Raw genomic sequence first — 16290 nt, 5'->3', positions numbered from 1 at the left:
TTGCGGCTTGTAAGCCAACTTTTTTGCAACACCACCCCTTGGCCCCAGCATAGAGCTTTTGTTCACAGGGGGCTTCTTCCTTATCCCAGAAGATTTTCCATGCTCAACGACATTGGCCTTTACTGAGGAGGTACTCCCTCCTTTCTTTTTATTATCCTCCTCAATCCGGAGTCGGACAACCAGCTCTTCAACTGACATTTCCTTGCGCTTGTGCTTCAAGTAATTCTTGAAATTCTTCCAACCATTGGGAAGTTTCTCAATGATCACAGCAATTTGGAATGACTTGTTCATGTTGTTCAAAATTGTGAAATTAAATAAATAGATTTATGAAGAAATCAAATTATATACCAAGAACATATGCTGATAATTACAATTAAATTTCAACAGAAATACACAAAACAATAAAAGGGTAAAGAGACGAAACCGAAGCCTGCACGGAAGCAGTTTCCTTAAAACAGATTTCGCCGCCTCACGAGTCAAGTGCTTGAGGAATCCCGGCGTCTGTCTCCCAGGATACGACGGTCAAAACCAGCTACGGCAGAAGCACTCTCTGTCTAGCTTAGCGAACAAAACAGTGGCAACACTCTCTCACTGTAGGAACTTTCAGGCAAACTGACTTGTGAAATGGAAGTAAAAATTTCTGTGTATGAGACTTGACAGGAGGGTCTCAATTTATACATGTATAGGGGAGAGAGGAAGAGCCTCCAGCCTTTATGGCTGTTCATAATGCACCATTAACCTCTGCAATAAAGGCAGGAGTTACAAACCCCATTAATGCAGGAGTTACAAACCCCATTAATGCAGGAGTTACAAACTTCATTAATGCAGGAGTTACAAACTTCATTACCTTTTTTCCATGAAGCTAACTTCATGAGGTAATTTTTCATTCAAATCTTAATGGTTTTTGGCCATTCTATCTGTGGTGTAAAGATCTCAATGCAAAGTATCTAGACCCACTTGGACCCAACACAATAGATGGTTGGGAACCACTTTAATCTTTAATTAAAGTCACCAAAAAATTATTTTTTCCAATAATCCCCCACATGAATAAAAATTGACCGAATGACGTAACAAACGAACACCGTTCAACAATAATGACTCTGAGAGAGAGTACAACGGACTAACCCCGACATCAGAGAAGGTAGCTTTTGGCTTTGAACCTCTCCCAGTGAAAACCTATCGAGTTTACTGGCTGATCAGTGAATAAGACATCTTGAACTGCTCTGCCGTTTATGTAAACTGAGACAATAGATCTCACACGGGAATTACGTCTACCACCATTCTGTTCTCACTGGTGTGCCCTGTGTGGCCCTGGACATTAGCCTGGTTCAGCGAGTGGTTTCAAAGAATCTTGGCCTCCCAATTCTTCTAGAAGCGGCCCCACTTCACACTCACATAGGTGACTCTACTTGAGTATCCTGCTATACTCAGCTCAATAGCTTAACACACTAGAGTCATTAAAAGCTCAGCTTAACCTTTACACTTGCAGGTATCACTGATAGAAGGAATGGCTGGAGGTTTAACCTCCTTAGTGACATACCACCGTTACACGCAATTAGGTTGTCCCATTGAACCTAGATCTTGGGATCTCCAGTCAACTAGGTTGGGTTTCCATTCCGGTAACTTCCAAAGGCCTCAATCCCATTCCTTTTGACGACGTTTCGACTAACACTCGATTTAACCCTTTGGTTAGCGGATCCGCAATATTGACCTTAGACTTTACATAGTCTATAGAGACAACTCCATTTGAGAGTAGTTGTCGTATGGAATTATGTCTACGACGGATATGTCTAGACTTTCCATTATACATATTACTCTGTGCCCTACCAATTGCAGATTGACTATCACAATGAATACAAATAGCAGGCACAGGTTTGGACCAACTTGGAATATCTTCAAGGAAATGGCAAAGCCATTCAGCTTCTTCCATCGCTTTATCCAAAGCAATAAACTCTGATTCCATCGTTGATCTAGATATACACGTTTGTTTGGAAGATTTCCAAGACACCGCTGCTCCACCAAGAGTGAACACATATCCACTAGTGGACTTTGAGTCCTTTATATCTGATATCAAATTTGCGTCACTATAGCCTTCAAGCATCGCTGGATATCGAGTATAATGCAGCCCATAATCCCGAGTGTAGCGTAAATACCTTAACACCCGCACAATACCCTTCCAATGAGAAGCATCGGGATTACTTGTGTATCTACTAAGCCTGCTAACCGAGTTAGCTATAGCCGGCCTAGTACAACTCATCAGATACATTAAACTTCCAATTACTCGAGAATATTCTAACTGTGAGACACTTTCATTATTATTCTTGGTAAAATGTAGACTTAAGTCTACAGGTATCGATGACACACTTGTATCTGATCCACTAAACTTCTCAAGTATCTTATCAACATAATGAGACTGAGATAGTACAATTCCGTCAGAGATTCTGGTAATCTTAATTCCCAGAATAACATCTGCAATGCCCATATCCTTCATGTCAAACTTAGAGTTTAACAACTTCTTGGTAGTCTTGATCATTTCATCGTTACTACCTATAATGAGCATATCATCAACATATAGACACAAAATGACATAACCTCTGTCAGTGTCTTTGACATAAACACACTTGTCACATTCGTTGATTCTAAACCCATTTGATTGAGGAGAATAAGGCGCCGTGGTTTGGTGGATAATCCCGGATTGAGCACAAATCTCAATAAAAGGTGATTCATACTCACCACCACGATCACTTCTTAAAGCCTTAATCTTGCGGCCTACTTGATTCTCAACTTCATTCTTATAAAGAACAAACTTGTCAATTGCCTCATCTTTGCTTTTGAGCAAATAGACATAACAATACTTAGTGAAATCATCAACAAAAGTAATGAAGTACTTATTGCCACCACGTGATTGTATAAATTTTAAGTCACACACATCACTATGCACTAAATCCAACGGTTCTGAACTTCTTTCAATAGAATGAAACGAAGATCTTGTCAACTTCGCTTCAACACAAGTTTCACACTTGTGTTTCGGATTAATCTTAAAAGATGGTATGTGATCTAACTTGATTAATCTACGTAAAGATTCAAAGTTCACATGCCCTAGTCTACCATGCCACAAATTGGAAGACTCAAGTATGTAAACAGAAGAAGATGCATCTTTATTCGTCTTTGGGATAATAGTCATTACATTGAGTTTAAACATACTCCCCAACATATAACCCTTACCCACATACATTCCGCTCTTGGTCAAAACGACCTTGTCGGACTAAAAAACAATGCGAAAACCATGTTTACTAAGAAGAGACCCTGAGACAAGATTTTTACGAATGTCCGGAACATACAGGACTTCGTTCAAGGTCAGCTCTTTTCCTGACGTCAACTTCAGGGCCACCTTTCATTTCCCCTCAACAATCGAGGTAGCAGAGTTTCCCATAAACAACTTCTCACCGTTTGTAACCAGTTCGAAAGTTGTAAACAGTTTTTTCTCGGAGCAGATGTGGCGTGTAGCCCCAGTATCAATCCACCATTCTCTTGGGTTTGAACCTGCCAGATTCACCTCAGAGACAACGGCAGACAAGTGCATATCATCCTCCTCATGGGAGTGCTCTTGTAAATCTGCCATATGCGCACGAGGTTTAGTCTTGTATGACTTCTTCTGCTTGTGGCAGTCACTAGCCTGATGCCCATTGCTACCACAGTTATAGCACTTCCCAAAGAACCGATTAGGCCCCAATTTAGAGGGCTTCTTTCTTATTCCAGAAGATTTGCCATGTTCAATGACATTGGCTTTTACTGAGGAGGTACTCCCTCATTTCTCTCTATTATCCTCCTCAATCCGAAGTCGGACCACCAGCTCTTCAACTGACATTTCCTTGCACTTGTGCTTCAAGTAGTTCTTGAAATCCTTCCAACCATTGGGAAGTTTCTCAATGATCACAGCAACTTGGAATGACTCGTTCAAAGGCATTCCTTCAGCATGAATTTCATGCAAAATCACTTGAAACTCCTGGACTTGGCTTATCACAGTTTTAGAGTCTACCATTTTAAAATCAAGGAACCGACCAACCACAAATTTCTTTGCCCCGGCATCCTCAGTCTTATACTTTTTGTCCAGAGATTTCCATAACTCTTTTGCTGAGCTCTTGGAACAAAACACACTATAGAGTGAGTCTGCCAAACTGTTGAACACATAGTTCCGGCAAAGATAGTCTGTCTGCTTCCATGTGTCAAGCGCCATGACTTTCTGCCTATCAGGCTCATTCTCTGCCACGGCTGGAGGATCCTCGCTCAGAACCTTTGCAAGGTTTAGCGTGGTCAAGTAGAACAGCATCTTTTGCTGCCATCTCTTGAAGTTCACCCCAGCAAATTTCTCTGGGCGCTCATGATGACTGAGCGGTCCTCCTGGAACAGCCGGAGTAACGCCATGGTTGACCACAGAGGTCACAACAGTAGGGGTTGGCAACCCAGTTGCCCCGGGGTTCAGATCCCCACCAACATTAGCAATAGCAGCAGCATCAGTGATAGTTGCCATTTCTGAACAAATAAAACCTCCTTTTTAGCCAAGGCTAAACACTTTGGCTTCTATTCCAGAAAACCAAACCAAAATCCAAACTTACAAGCAACTTAAACTTGCAAACAATTTAAAATTGCTACAACCAAATACATGCATATAAAATGCGTCTAATAAGCAAATAAAACTTGCTACTACAAATTGGTAAACAAACCAACTAAATCTCAAGAAAAAAAAAATTTCTTCAAACATAAAGAAAAATAACCAATCCAATTGAGGATTATAAGTAGTCCAAACAATTCCTTTCTACGCTTAGGTATTCCTACAAAGAAAGTTAGTAGCAAACCACAACAAAATACAAACAAATAATCTAAACAAAAAATAAATATAATAAATAATTGAAACCATTTTAAACTAATAACTCCAAATAAATAAATTAAATTCAAAGTTAATGCACCCAATTAAATAATTCAGATTAATGCACCCAAATAAATAATTTAGATTAATGCACCTAATTAAATAATTCAGATTAATCATGTACACAATTCTATAACTCCAAATACATTAAACTAAAATTAATAGGCAAGAGTTACAATCCAATAACCATTTAGCAATTAACATATGCAAATAATTTACAATCATTGAATTTTCAAAGGAAAAACAAATAATGGACTTTCTCTTTAGTACATGTAGTCTACTTAAATAACAGAAGCAATAGCATGTAATACGTTTAAAACACACATGGATCTATTCACTAGCAAACACAAATATATTAATTTACTTAGAAGGATGAATCAGTGCAAGAAGGCATGAAAATAGTTTTATGTGCATGCAAAGAAGCAAAATCATGAACTGGCAATTAACTGACAGAAAACGAAACAATGGCCTATTCATGTAAATTACTTAAATCTCTAAACATGCAAATTTATATTTTGTATCATTGAAACAGTGAGCAACTCCGCAATAGTTCCTAGTAACATTATACAAATGTCTATATAAATCTATTCGATCAATTTCATAGGAAAAACATATATGAGAAATCTGTTTTAAGCTTGTTGTTCAAAATTGTGAAATTAAATAAATAGATTTATGAAGAAATCAAATTATATACCAAGAACATATGCTGATAATTACAATTAAATTTCAACAGAAATACACAAAACAATAAAAGGGTAAAGAGACGAAACCGAAGCCTGCACGGAAGCAGTTTCCTTAAAACAGATTTCGCCGCCTCACGGGTCGAGTGCTTGAGGAATCCCGGCGTCTGTCTCCCAGGATACGACGGTCAAAACCAGCTACGGCAGAAGCACTCTCTGTCTAGCTTAGCGAACAAAACAGTGGCAGCACTCTCTCACTGTAGGAACTTTCAGGCAAACTGACTTGTGAAATGGAAGTAAAAATTTCTGTGTATGAGACTTGACAGGAGGGTCTCAATTTATACATGTATAGGGGAGAGAGGAATAGCCTCCAGCCTTTATGGCTGTTCATAATGCACCATTAACCTGTGTAATAAAGGCAGGAGTAACAAACCCCATTAATGCAGGAGTTACAAACCCCATTAATGCAGGAGTTACAAACTTCATTAATGCAGGAGTTACAAACTTCATTACCTTTTTTCCATGAAGCTAACTTCATGAGGTAATTTTTCATTCAAATCTTAATGGTTTTTGGCCATTCTATCTGTGGTGTAAAGATCTCAATGCAAAGTATCTAGACACACTTGGACCCAACACAATAGATGGTTGGGACCCACTTTAATCTTTAATTAAAGTCACCAAAAAACTATTTTTTCCAACAGTTCAAAGGCATCCCCTCAGCATGAATATCATGCAAGATCACTTGGAACTCTTGGACTTGACTTATCACAGTTTTAGAATCTACCATTTTAAAATCAAGGAACCGGCCAACCACAAATTTCTTTGCCCCGGCATCCTCAGTCCTGTACTTTTTGTCCAGAGATTCTCATAATTCTTTTGTTGAGCTATTGGAACAAAACACACTATAGAGTGAGTCTGCCAAGCTGTTGAACACATAGTTCCGGCAAAGATAGTCTGTTTGCTTCTATGTGTCAAGCGCCATGACTTTCTACCTGTCAGGCTCATTCTCTGCCACGGCTAGAGGATCCTTGCTCAGAACCTTGGCAAGGTTAAGCGTGGTCAAGTAAAACAGCATCTTTTGCTGCCATCTCTTAAAATTTTTCCCAGCAAATTTTTCTGGGCGCTCATGGTGACTAAGAGGTCCTCCCGGAACAGCCGGAGTAACACCAGGGTTGACCACAGAGGTCACAGCAGTAGAGGTTGGTAATCCAGTTGCCCCAGGGTTCAAATCCCTACCAACATTAGCAGTAGCAGCAGCATCAGTGATAGTTACCATTTTCTAAAAATTACACCAGAATATCATTTCTGTGTTTCCAGAAATTAAACTTAACCCTTAGAAAATGCCTTAGAAGAAAAATTAATTCAAAAATTAGTCTCACTACAAAACCTAGAATCGAATATAGTCAAGAAAGTTTCTAGGAAGACTGAAGGAGTCACGTCGGTCCCACTTAAAACCCAGTTAACCTTTTGACAAAACTTTTATGAGTATGTTGACTCCTAGTCCGTGATAAACAATTTTAAGAATTAAATTTTCTTAGGGATGAACTAGGTTAAAATAAACCAAGGTCCAAAATTTTTACAAGCAATGTAAAATGATTGCTACAACAATATAAGCAAATAAAACTTGCGACTACAAATTGGTAAACAAACCAACTACATCTCAAGCAAATATGCTTCAAACATTTAAATAAAATAGCCAATCCATAAGGATTCTATTTAGTCCAAAAACCTTTCTACGCTTAGGTATTCCTATTCAACACAAAAGTTAGTAGTCCAAACATTTTTGTTTTTACATCCCAAATACTATTCATTTGGTTTTATATTTGTTTTTCGCATTGGTATCCCTACAAAGGAAGTTAGTAACATATCACAACAAAATACAAACAAATAATCTAAAAATTTTAATAAATTAAATGAAACCATCTAGCCAACTTTTAATTATATAAGTAACCAATGCATTAAAATGCCAATTAAATTAAAATTTTAAAATAAAGTTCTATACTCATGGGTTATGAATGAAATTAATTCATAATAAACATTTAAACTATTAACTCCAAATAAATAAGTTAAATTCAAAGTTAATGCACCCAATTAAATAATTCAGATTAATGCTCCCAATTAGATAATTTAGATTAATGCACCTAATTAAATAATTCACATGAATGCATCCAATTAGATAATTTAGATTGATGCTCCCAATTAGATAATTTAGATTAATGCACCTAATTAAATAATTCACATTAATCCACCCAATTAGATAATTCATATTAATGCTCCCAATTAGATAATTTAGATTAATGCACCTAATTAAATAATTCACATTAATCATATACACAATTCATAAAAAAAAAAAACTCTATAACTCCAAAATACATTAAATTATGTAATCTAGTCTAGAAAATAATAAGCATGTAACAATTAAAACTAAAATAGAATTAGCATGTCAAAATTGCAACATCCATAAATTATATTTTATAACCTTAAAATTCATGCAAATTATGATAGAGAATTCTGACTAAACTAAGCAATTAGAGAGTACCATTGCATAATTTACAATCATTGAAATAGTGAGCAATTCCGCAACAATTCCTAGTAACATTATACAAAGCTAGCCTAATAGTCTATATAAATTTATTCGATCAATTTCATAGAAAATATATATAAAATCTGTTTTAAGCTTGTTGTTCAAATTGTGAAATTAAATAAATAGATTTATGAAGAAATCAAATTATATACCAAGAACATATGCTGATAATTATAATTAAATTTCAACAGAAATACACAAAACAATAAAAGGGTAAAGAGACGAAACCGAAGCCTGCACGGAAGTAGTTTCCTTAAAACAGATTTCGCCGCCTCACGGGTCGAGTGCTTGAGGAATCTCGACGTCTGTCTCCCGGGATACGACGGTCAAAACCAGCTACGGTAGAAGCACTTTCTGTCTAGCTTAGCGAACAAGAACAGTGGCAACACTCTCTCAATATAGGAACTTTCTGGCAAATTGACTTGTAAAATGGAAGCAAAAAATTTATATATTGAAACTTGATAGGAGGGTCTCAATTTATACATGTAAAGGGGAGAGAGGAAGAGCCTCCAATCTTTAAGGCTGGTCATTAAAACACCAAGCATCCATAGCCCCTTTCCAAAAATATGAAAGTTTGGATGCCCAAAGGATTCACACCCTTTAGCCAAGAAAAAGGATTTAAATACTCTTTAAAATCATATTCATGAATCTAACATCACGTGGCAATTTCTTATTCAAAACCCAATGGTTTTTGGCTCATTTGGATCTAACACAATAAAAGGTTGGGATCCACTTTAATATTTAATTAAAGTCACCACACTTTAATATTAAATTAAAGTCACCAAAAATTATTTTTTCCAACATGAAGTAGATCACAAACAGAGGCTGGCCCAACCCACTGCACACCCCATCAATATAACAGACTGGACCAAATTTTCCAAACAAAGGAACAATGAAGAAGAAGATGATCCATAGACTTATCACAAGAATGACGAAATTGGCAAACCATACTTGCGTAGGCCCAATCATGCCAATATTTTGAAGGAACATAGCTAATTTGACTCTACTCTTCCAAGTAAGCCATCCAAAGAATTGAACCTTAAGAGGAGAGACATTATTCCATAGCAGTTTTGACGCATTAATTTTTACCCCCAAACGAGATTCACACCATTTATACACATAATTAACAAAAAACTGATCGAGTGTGATGATCATGATAATAGAATCTGACTGCTGGTGCATCCTGCAAATAATTGCCAAGGCTACTAACTTCATTAATTTCCTATGAAAATAAATTTCTTTTGAAGTTGAAGTTCCATTTCCCATCAAAATTTCTATTCTCATAAAAATCTAGCACTGAACCTTCTTTTTCAGCAGACAAATAGAACAACCTAGGGAATTCCTCCTTCAAACTAATGTTGCCATGCCACTCATCAATCCAGAAGCACACTTTTCTACCATTTCCAAGCTGAATTTGAGCATTGGAAATAAAGAAATTAAATAGACTTGGATTAATAGGGGCTTCTTGAATGATGTTTGACCATAATCTTAAGGTTCTCATCTCATTGTTGAAATTAGGCAACCATTTCCCCCCTTGCAATGGTACTTACTGCACAAGATCAATTTCCTTAATGCCTTTTTCTTCCATCCCAAATTACCGCCACCATTTTGCTAATGCACATGAATTAATGTCTGTCAACCTTCTCACTCTCAGACCACCCAATTTGATGTCTTTAGACATTTCATCCCACCTAACCATATGGATTTTTTTCTTTAAATCAAAATCCCCCCCATATAAAGGAAGCTTGAATTCTATTAAGCATTCCCACTGGCATTTTAAAAATGGACAAAAAGTACACGGGTAAGCTTGACAACACAGATTTAATGAGAGCAAGTCTTCCATCAAATGATAGCATCTTCATTTTCCAATTTGCAAGCCTTCCTTTAAATTTCTTCACAACCGAGCTCCAGGCAAAAATCAATCTAGGGTTGGTACTTGGTGACCCAAGGAATTTCAATGGAACCTGTTGACTAACAGTTCAATGCAGTAGCAAATTCATCAATAATGCCATCCTCCTCTCCTGTACCAGTCACCATACTTTTAACATAATTAATCTTGAATCCTAAAATGATCTTGAAACACCTAAGAAATCTTTTGATACAAAGAATTTCTTCCCAACTAGCTTCACAAAATAGAATAGTGTCATCGGCAAATTGAAAATGAGACCCCCTCATTTCTTCTTTACCGACAATCGTACCCTTTAACAGCCCTAATCCCCTTGCCCGCATGATGAGAATATTTAAACCCTTAACAAATATGTTGAAAAGAAAAGGAGATAATGGATCACTTTGCCTCAATCCCTTCTCTGAATTAAATTATGACTTTGGGCTCCCACTTACTGACAAAGAAATCCTTGTAGTAGACACACAAGTCTGAACCCGAATTTCCTCATTAGATCAAATAAGAAATCCCCATTGACACTGCTGTGCACTACTTTATTAGCAATCAAGATGCCATCAAGAATGTTATGCTTGCCCAAAAATGCCGATTATGCTTCGCTTATAATAGAAGGAAGAGGCTTGAGGATAAGACCTTAGCTAGAATTTTGTAGATAGACCCAATCAGACCAATTGATTTATACCAAGATTGTCATTTTTAGGAATGAGAGCAATAAATGAAGAATTTAAACCTCCAACTAATTTGGCATTGTTGTAAAATTCCTTAAAAATTGTAAAATCTCATCTTTCATGAATTCCAACACTTCTTTTTTGCATTTTTTTTTTTTTTGTGGGGGTGAAAATGTGCATACACACACATACACAAAAATAAGATAAAATAAAATAATTTGCATACCAATTGTACTTGCTTTTAGTTATAGAGTCTAAATAAATAAATTGTTTTCATTATTCATAGCCACATTGGGTTATTTTGTAACTATCTGATTTTTCTAAAAATCCTTCTCCATAAAATTAAAAAAAAAAATAGGAATATTACAAAGTTATTAAAAGACAATTTACTTTTCATACTTTGAAAAATTCCACCGTGTCTATTTAGTTATGTTAATAGGGTTTTCATAACGTTATTATAATTATATAGTAAATTTTCACTAAAAGTAAAAGTTTCAAAACATTCCCAAAACTCTCTCTAAATATAAAAACTACAAATTAAAAAAAAAATGAGAAAATTGGTGATAAATCAAATCTAAGGAGGATATAAGGTATTAGGTGGATATTTTTTTGTTAGTGAGAGATCTACTCTTGTGAAATAATTTGGTGAGAAGACCTTTTGTTGATTTTGGAAGACATTTTATTTTCAATTTTACTTCTTAATTTATATGTTGATTTTTTTTTTAACTATTTGTTTAAATTTATATCTCTCTTTTCAAATTATTTTCTATTTGTTCAAATTTATATTTATCTGTTCAATTTTTTTTGGCTATCTATTCAATTTTTCAACTACTTGTTTAAATATGTTTTTATCTGTTTAATTTTTTTAACTATTTGTTTAATTTTTACCCCTTATCTATTCAAATATCTGTCCAAATTTTATTATCTATTCAATTTTTTCTCCTAAATTCCATATGTCAAAATCCTTTAATTTTATTTTTATTTTTTCTCTCTGTTGAAATATAGAACCAAACCAACCCATATCTGTTGCAATAGCAAGCCAAACCAAACCCTAACTGTCATAATTTTTTTCTATCTGCTCTCTCTTTCATCCTTATCTGTTCAATACAAAACAAAAACAAAAAATTATCTATTTGATCATCATTATCAACAACAATCTCTTTATCTAACAATCAATTCCCTTTCTGTTCTAGGCTTGGAGAGAAAAGCATCGAGGATGATCATGAGCATTGAGATCTGGATCGATGTAGGAAGATCAACAAATAGAAATCCTTGGGAAATAGATCTTCAAATCGAAGATGATCTTGGCTCTCTGTCGCCGATCTTGGCTCTTTGTCGTCAATATTGGTTGGGGAAGGGACTGTAATAAATGTTATCATCAATGGCAAAGATAATAAAACAAAAAACAATACAGAGACCAAAGTATTATAAAACATAAGATCGAAAATTTTCTTACAATAAATTCCTACATTTTTCGAGCATCAAAACAAGGGAATCAAATAGAGACATGCCTGCAAACCATTGGGAGGTAGTCGTGCTTCATGAAGAGGTCCATGGCTTACTTGAGACATTGGTTCCTCGCGTCCACGATCTCTCGAGGATGGTGATTCAAAGCTTCCTTCACGTCTAGATCGTAATAGGGATCGTATAGATTTACAGGATTTGAAGCGGAAAAGCTCAGATCTGCAGATCCGGCGATGTATAGTATCGAGGTATTAAGTAGCAGCGCGAGGTCAATGGCGACTCCGACGACTACAAGAGAGAGAGAGAGAGAGAGAGAGAGAGAGAGAGAGGGTTTAAAGAGAGAAAGGGTTTGGTATGTGTGTGTGTGTGTATGTGTGTGTGTGTGTGTGTGTGTGTGTGTGTGTGTGTGTGAAAGAGAGAGGTCGATGACTAGATCGAGGTCAGCGATAGCGACCAAAGTGGTGGTGTCAGTGACGATGAAGGTAGAGAGAATAGAAAAGAGAGAGAGGCAGTTTGGGTTAGGGTTTAGATAGTTTGGTTGTTGTTGACAACGTAGCAGAGGCCGTGGAAAGAGATGGCAGAGACGACGATGGTAGTGGTGGAGTGGCGGAGGGTGAGCTGAGCTGCGGAGATGGAGAGGGAGAGAGAGATGTTGGAGAGAGAATGGTTTGGTTTGGAAACTTACATATATAAATAAATTGTTTGGTCGAGTTTTAACGTCTAAATCTTAAGAAGAAAAAAAATTTAAATTGGATTTGTCCCCAAATATCCAATAAAACAAAAAAAAAAAAAAACAACCATTAAATATATCAATTTTTTTTAATTATTAAAAAAGGGTTAAATTACACTCATAGCCCTTAAAGTTTCTGCCGATTACACCGATCTTCCATTTTTTTTTAGAAATTACATTAACCTCCTTTAAGTTTTACTTTTGATTTGCACTTGTTGTCCCTTTTTGTTAGTTGACCATTAGTTTGACTAAAAGTTCTATTTTTTTTTTCTTTTTGAAAAAAGTTAGTAATTAGTTGTTCAATCTACACATAGGGGATTTTAATTTGATTTGCATAAAATTGGAGATGATTATTTGTAAATTAAGAATAAAAAGAATTAATTAATCGTTTTTTAGGCAAACAAGTTAGTATGAATTATTGAAATTAAATGAGAAATATAAGAATTTGTATGTATTTAATGTAATAAATTACATATATAGTTAAACTATGTGAGTATTTGTTGGCTTATTTTTCCTACGAAGGAAAATATCATAAATGCGAGCGTGCCAGCAAGGATTGAAAAATCCTTACAGATTAAATTCAAGCCAATTATCAAGCGATTGTGTTGACGGTTCTTTTGCCTCAACGAAGAGGACTTCAAATTTGCCAAGTGTAGCAAAAAGAAAAAGTAAAAGAAGAAAAAGGGACGGAGAAAGATGATTGAGTGAACAATCGAAGTAATAATTACTTACCTCTACTCCTATGCTTCGAAAAGAAAGTGCATAAAATGCTTCGAAATGGAAATGCTGAAAATAAATGCTTCGAAATATAAATCTATGTTAAACTACTCCTAAGATAAGGAAAATGACAAGAAATATTGAAATCAAGTGTCTTTGATTTTGAATTCTGGATCCTTTACAATGTAGCCATTAATGGCTATTTATAGAAGAAAAAATACAGCAATAACTACTTAGTAACTACCCATTTCTTCCATCTTCATTCTTGTCTTGCCATGTGTCATTCCACTCATCCACTTTGTCCTCCCACTCATCCACTTTGTCCTTCATATTCTCCATTATCTCTATAACTTCCTTTAACTTCCAAATGAATAAAAGGATGCCACGTGTCCTGCAATTATATAAATAATAAATAATAATAAAAATTGCAGATTTATGGTGTTAACATTACCCCCCGCGGCCCTTAAAAATGATGTTTACTTGAATTTTTGAAGGGCCGAACCAAGCACATGACTAACCTAAGCAGTAAAGTGCTTCGAATGATGTAACAACACCAATAAAGTGCTTCGAATGAGTATGAAATTATGACTAGATGACTCGAATTATGACTAGTAACAAGCTTCGAAAGTGATATAAAGGACCAAAATCATTCTTCGAAGGTCGATGGAGCCGACAAAAGACGAATTACATCCTCAAAAATACTCGGCAAAGCTTCGAAGGTTCACAACCACCATTATTATTTCTTCGAAGCTGTTGTTGATGCAAGATAGAGTGCTTCGAAGCTTACAAAATTATGGCAAAACGGCTTTCGAAGCAACTTATAGCAAAACGGCTTTCGAAGCTGTTTTTGGCCAACATTGTGGTTATTCAAAACTTATATGTTCTGGTTCACACATAATTAATGAAAATATTAATTTTGTGCTTCGAACCAATTATTAACTCTTCGAAGATACCAAAACTGTTGTTCTTCGAACCAACATATCATGCCAAAAACAGGCATTATTCGACAACTAATTAATTGTCATTTTACATATATTTGAAGAGATGTACACATTTCGAAAGTTTTTAAAGTTTTATACAGTTTCGAAGGTGAAGTAATCAACCTTCGAAACAACTCTTGATGTTTCGAATGTATCTTCAAAGCTTTATACAGCTTCGAATGTGAAGTAATCAACCTTCGAAACAACTCTTGATGCTTCAAATGTATCTTCGATGCTTTGATTGTGTACATACAAACAACTGGCCATCAATTTGGAAAGATAAGCCATTCTCAACCATTTATTTAAATGCACAGGCTTTTTCTAGCCAAGTTCATGCATTTTAAATGGTCATCCCTTGTTCTTAGTGCTTCGAACTCATAAGAACAATTTGTTAATTTTATTAGCCACATCATCATAATTATATTTTGATGTGAACCACAAATCCAAAAAGGATTTTGAACACCAAAAGTCATGGTATAGTGTGACCATGAAAATTTATACTTTTTGACATTTTGAAAAATATCAAAAATTTTGAATTCATGAACAGTGGCTTGTTCATTATTCTTGACCATGTTTGTTTTAAAAACATGACTTTTGCCGAATAGGTTTTCATAATTATTTGGCAAAGTGGGTTGCTTTTCCATGTTAGCCATTAATGGCTTATGAAAATCACCCATAGATATGTTATTTTCATGACTTGACTCTCTAAAATTTGGTTTTTGGACCCCCCGAGTCATACATGGAACATCATTCTTAGCCAAATTTGGCTCAAGAACATGCTCTTTCGTTGTGTTAATTTCATAATTTGGCTCTTTAAAAACGGATTCTTGAACCCCCCGAGCCATTGATGAAATCAACTCTTTGCTTTTGCTATTTTTAACCATGCAAAAATTCTGAAAAAATTCATCAATTCCGGCCATTAAGGCCTCAGTTAAAGACTTGGTAGTGAGAGTTGATAACTCATCATTCCATTGGCGAATTTCCATATCAAGTTGATGAATTTCTCCAATTAAATGGTGTCTTTTTTCTTCCACCAAATAATATTGTAAGGGATGAAAATTTATTTCATCAAGAAAATGGATCTCTTCTTGAAGATCCAAAATTTCTTGTTTACGCCAATAAATTTCATCTAGACTATTCGAAATGGACAAATCCAATTCATTTTCCATTTATTACACTTGACGTCCCACCGGGCGTGCCAAAAAATGTTGGCTTATTTTTCCTACGAAGGAAAATATCATAAATGCGAGCGTGCCAGCAAGGATTGAAAAATCCTTACAGATTAAATTCAAGCCAATTATCAAGCGATTGTGTTGACGGTTCTTTTGCCTCAACGAAGAGGACTTCAAATTTGCCAAGTGTAGCGAAAAGAAAAAGTAAAAGAAGAAAAAGGGACGGAGAAAGATGATTGAGTGAACAATCGAAGTAATAATTACTTACCTCTACTCCTATGCTTCGAAAAGAAAGTGCATAAAATGCTTCGAAATGGAAATGCTGAAAATAAATGCTTCGAAATATAAATCTATGTTAAACTACTCCTAAGATAAGGAAAATGACAAGAAATATTGAAATCAAGTGTCTTTGATTTTGAATTCTGGATCCTTTACAATGTAGCCATTAATGGCTATTTATAGAAGAAA

At 35.5% G+C, this 16290-nt stretch overlaps 1 long non-coding RNA gene across 1 annotated transcript; it reads right to left on the bottom strand.

Annotated features, from left to right (window-relative positions):
- Positions 1–11714: 11714 nt before the first annotated feature.
- LOC145794886 (uncharacterized) lies at positions 11715–12910 on the bottom strand. The gene is made up of 2 exons (XR_014334852.1): positions 12271–12910; positions 11715–12119 (listed from the first exon to the last, which is right to left on the bottom strand). It is a non-coding gene; the product is annotated as an uncharacterized LOC145794886 (long non-coding RNA).
- Positions 12911–16290: the final 3380 nt, after the last annotated feature.

Source organism: Camellia sinensis, chromosome 7 (genome assembly GCF_055761805.1).
Source record: "Camellia sinensis isolate YWXY chromosome 7, ASM5576180v1, whole genome shotgun sequence".
Classification (NCBI taxonomy): Eukaryota; Viridiplantae; Streptophyta; class Magnoliopsida; order Ericales; family Theaceae; genus Camellia; species Camellia sinensis.
The sequence above is the reverse complement of the archived record's forward strand: the minus strand, read 5'-3'. Positions and strand labels throughout refer to the sequence as shown.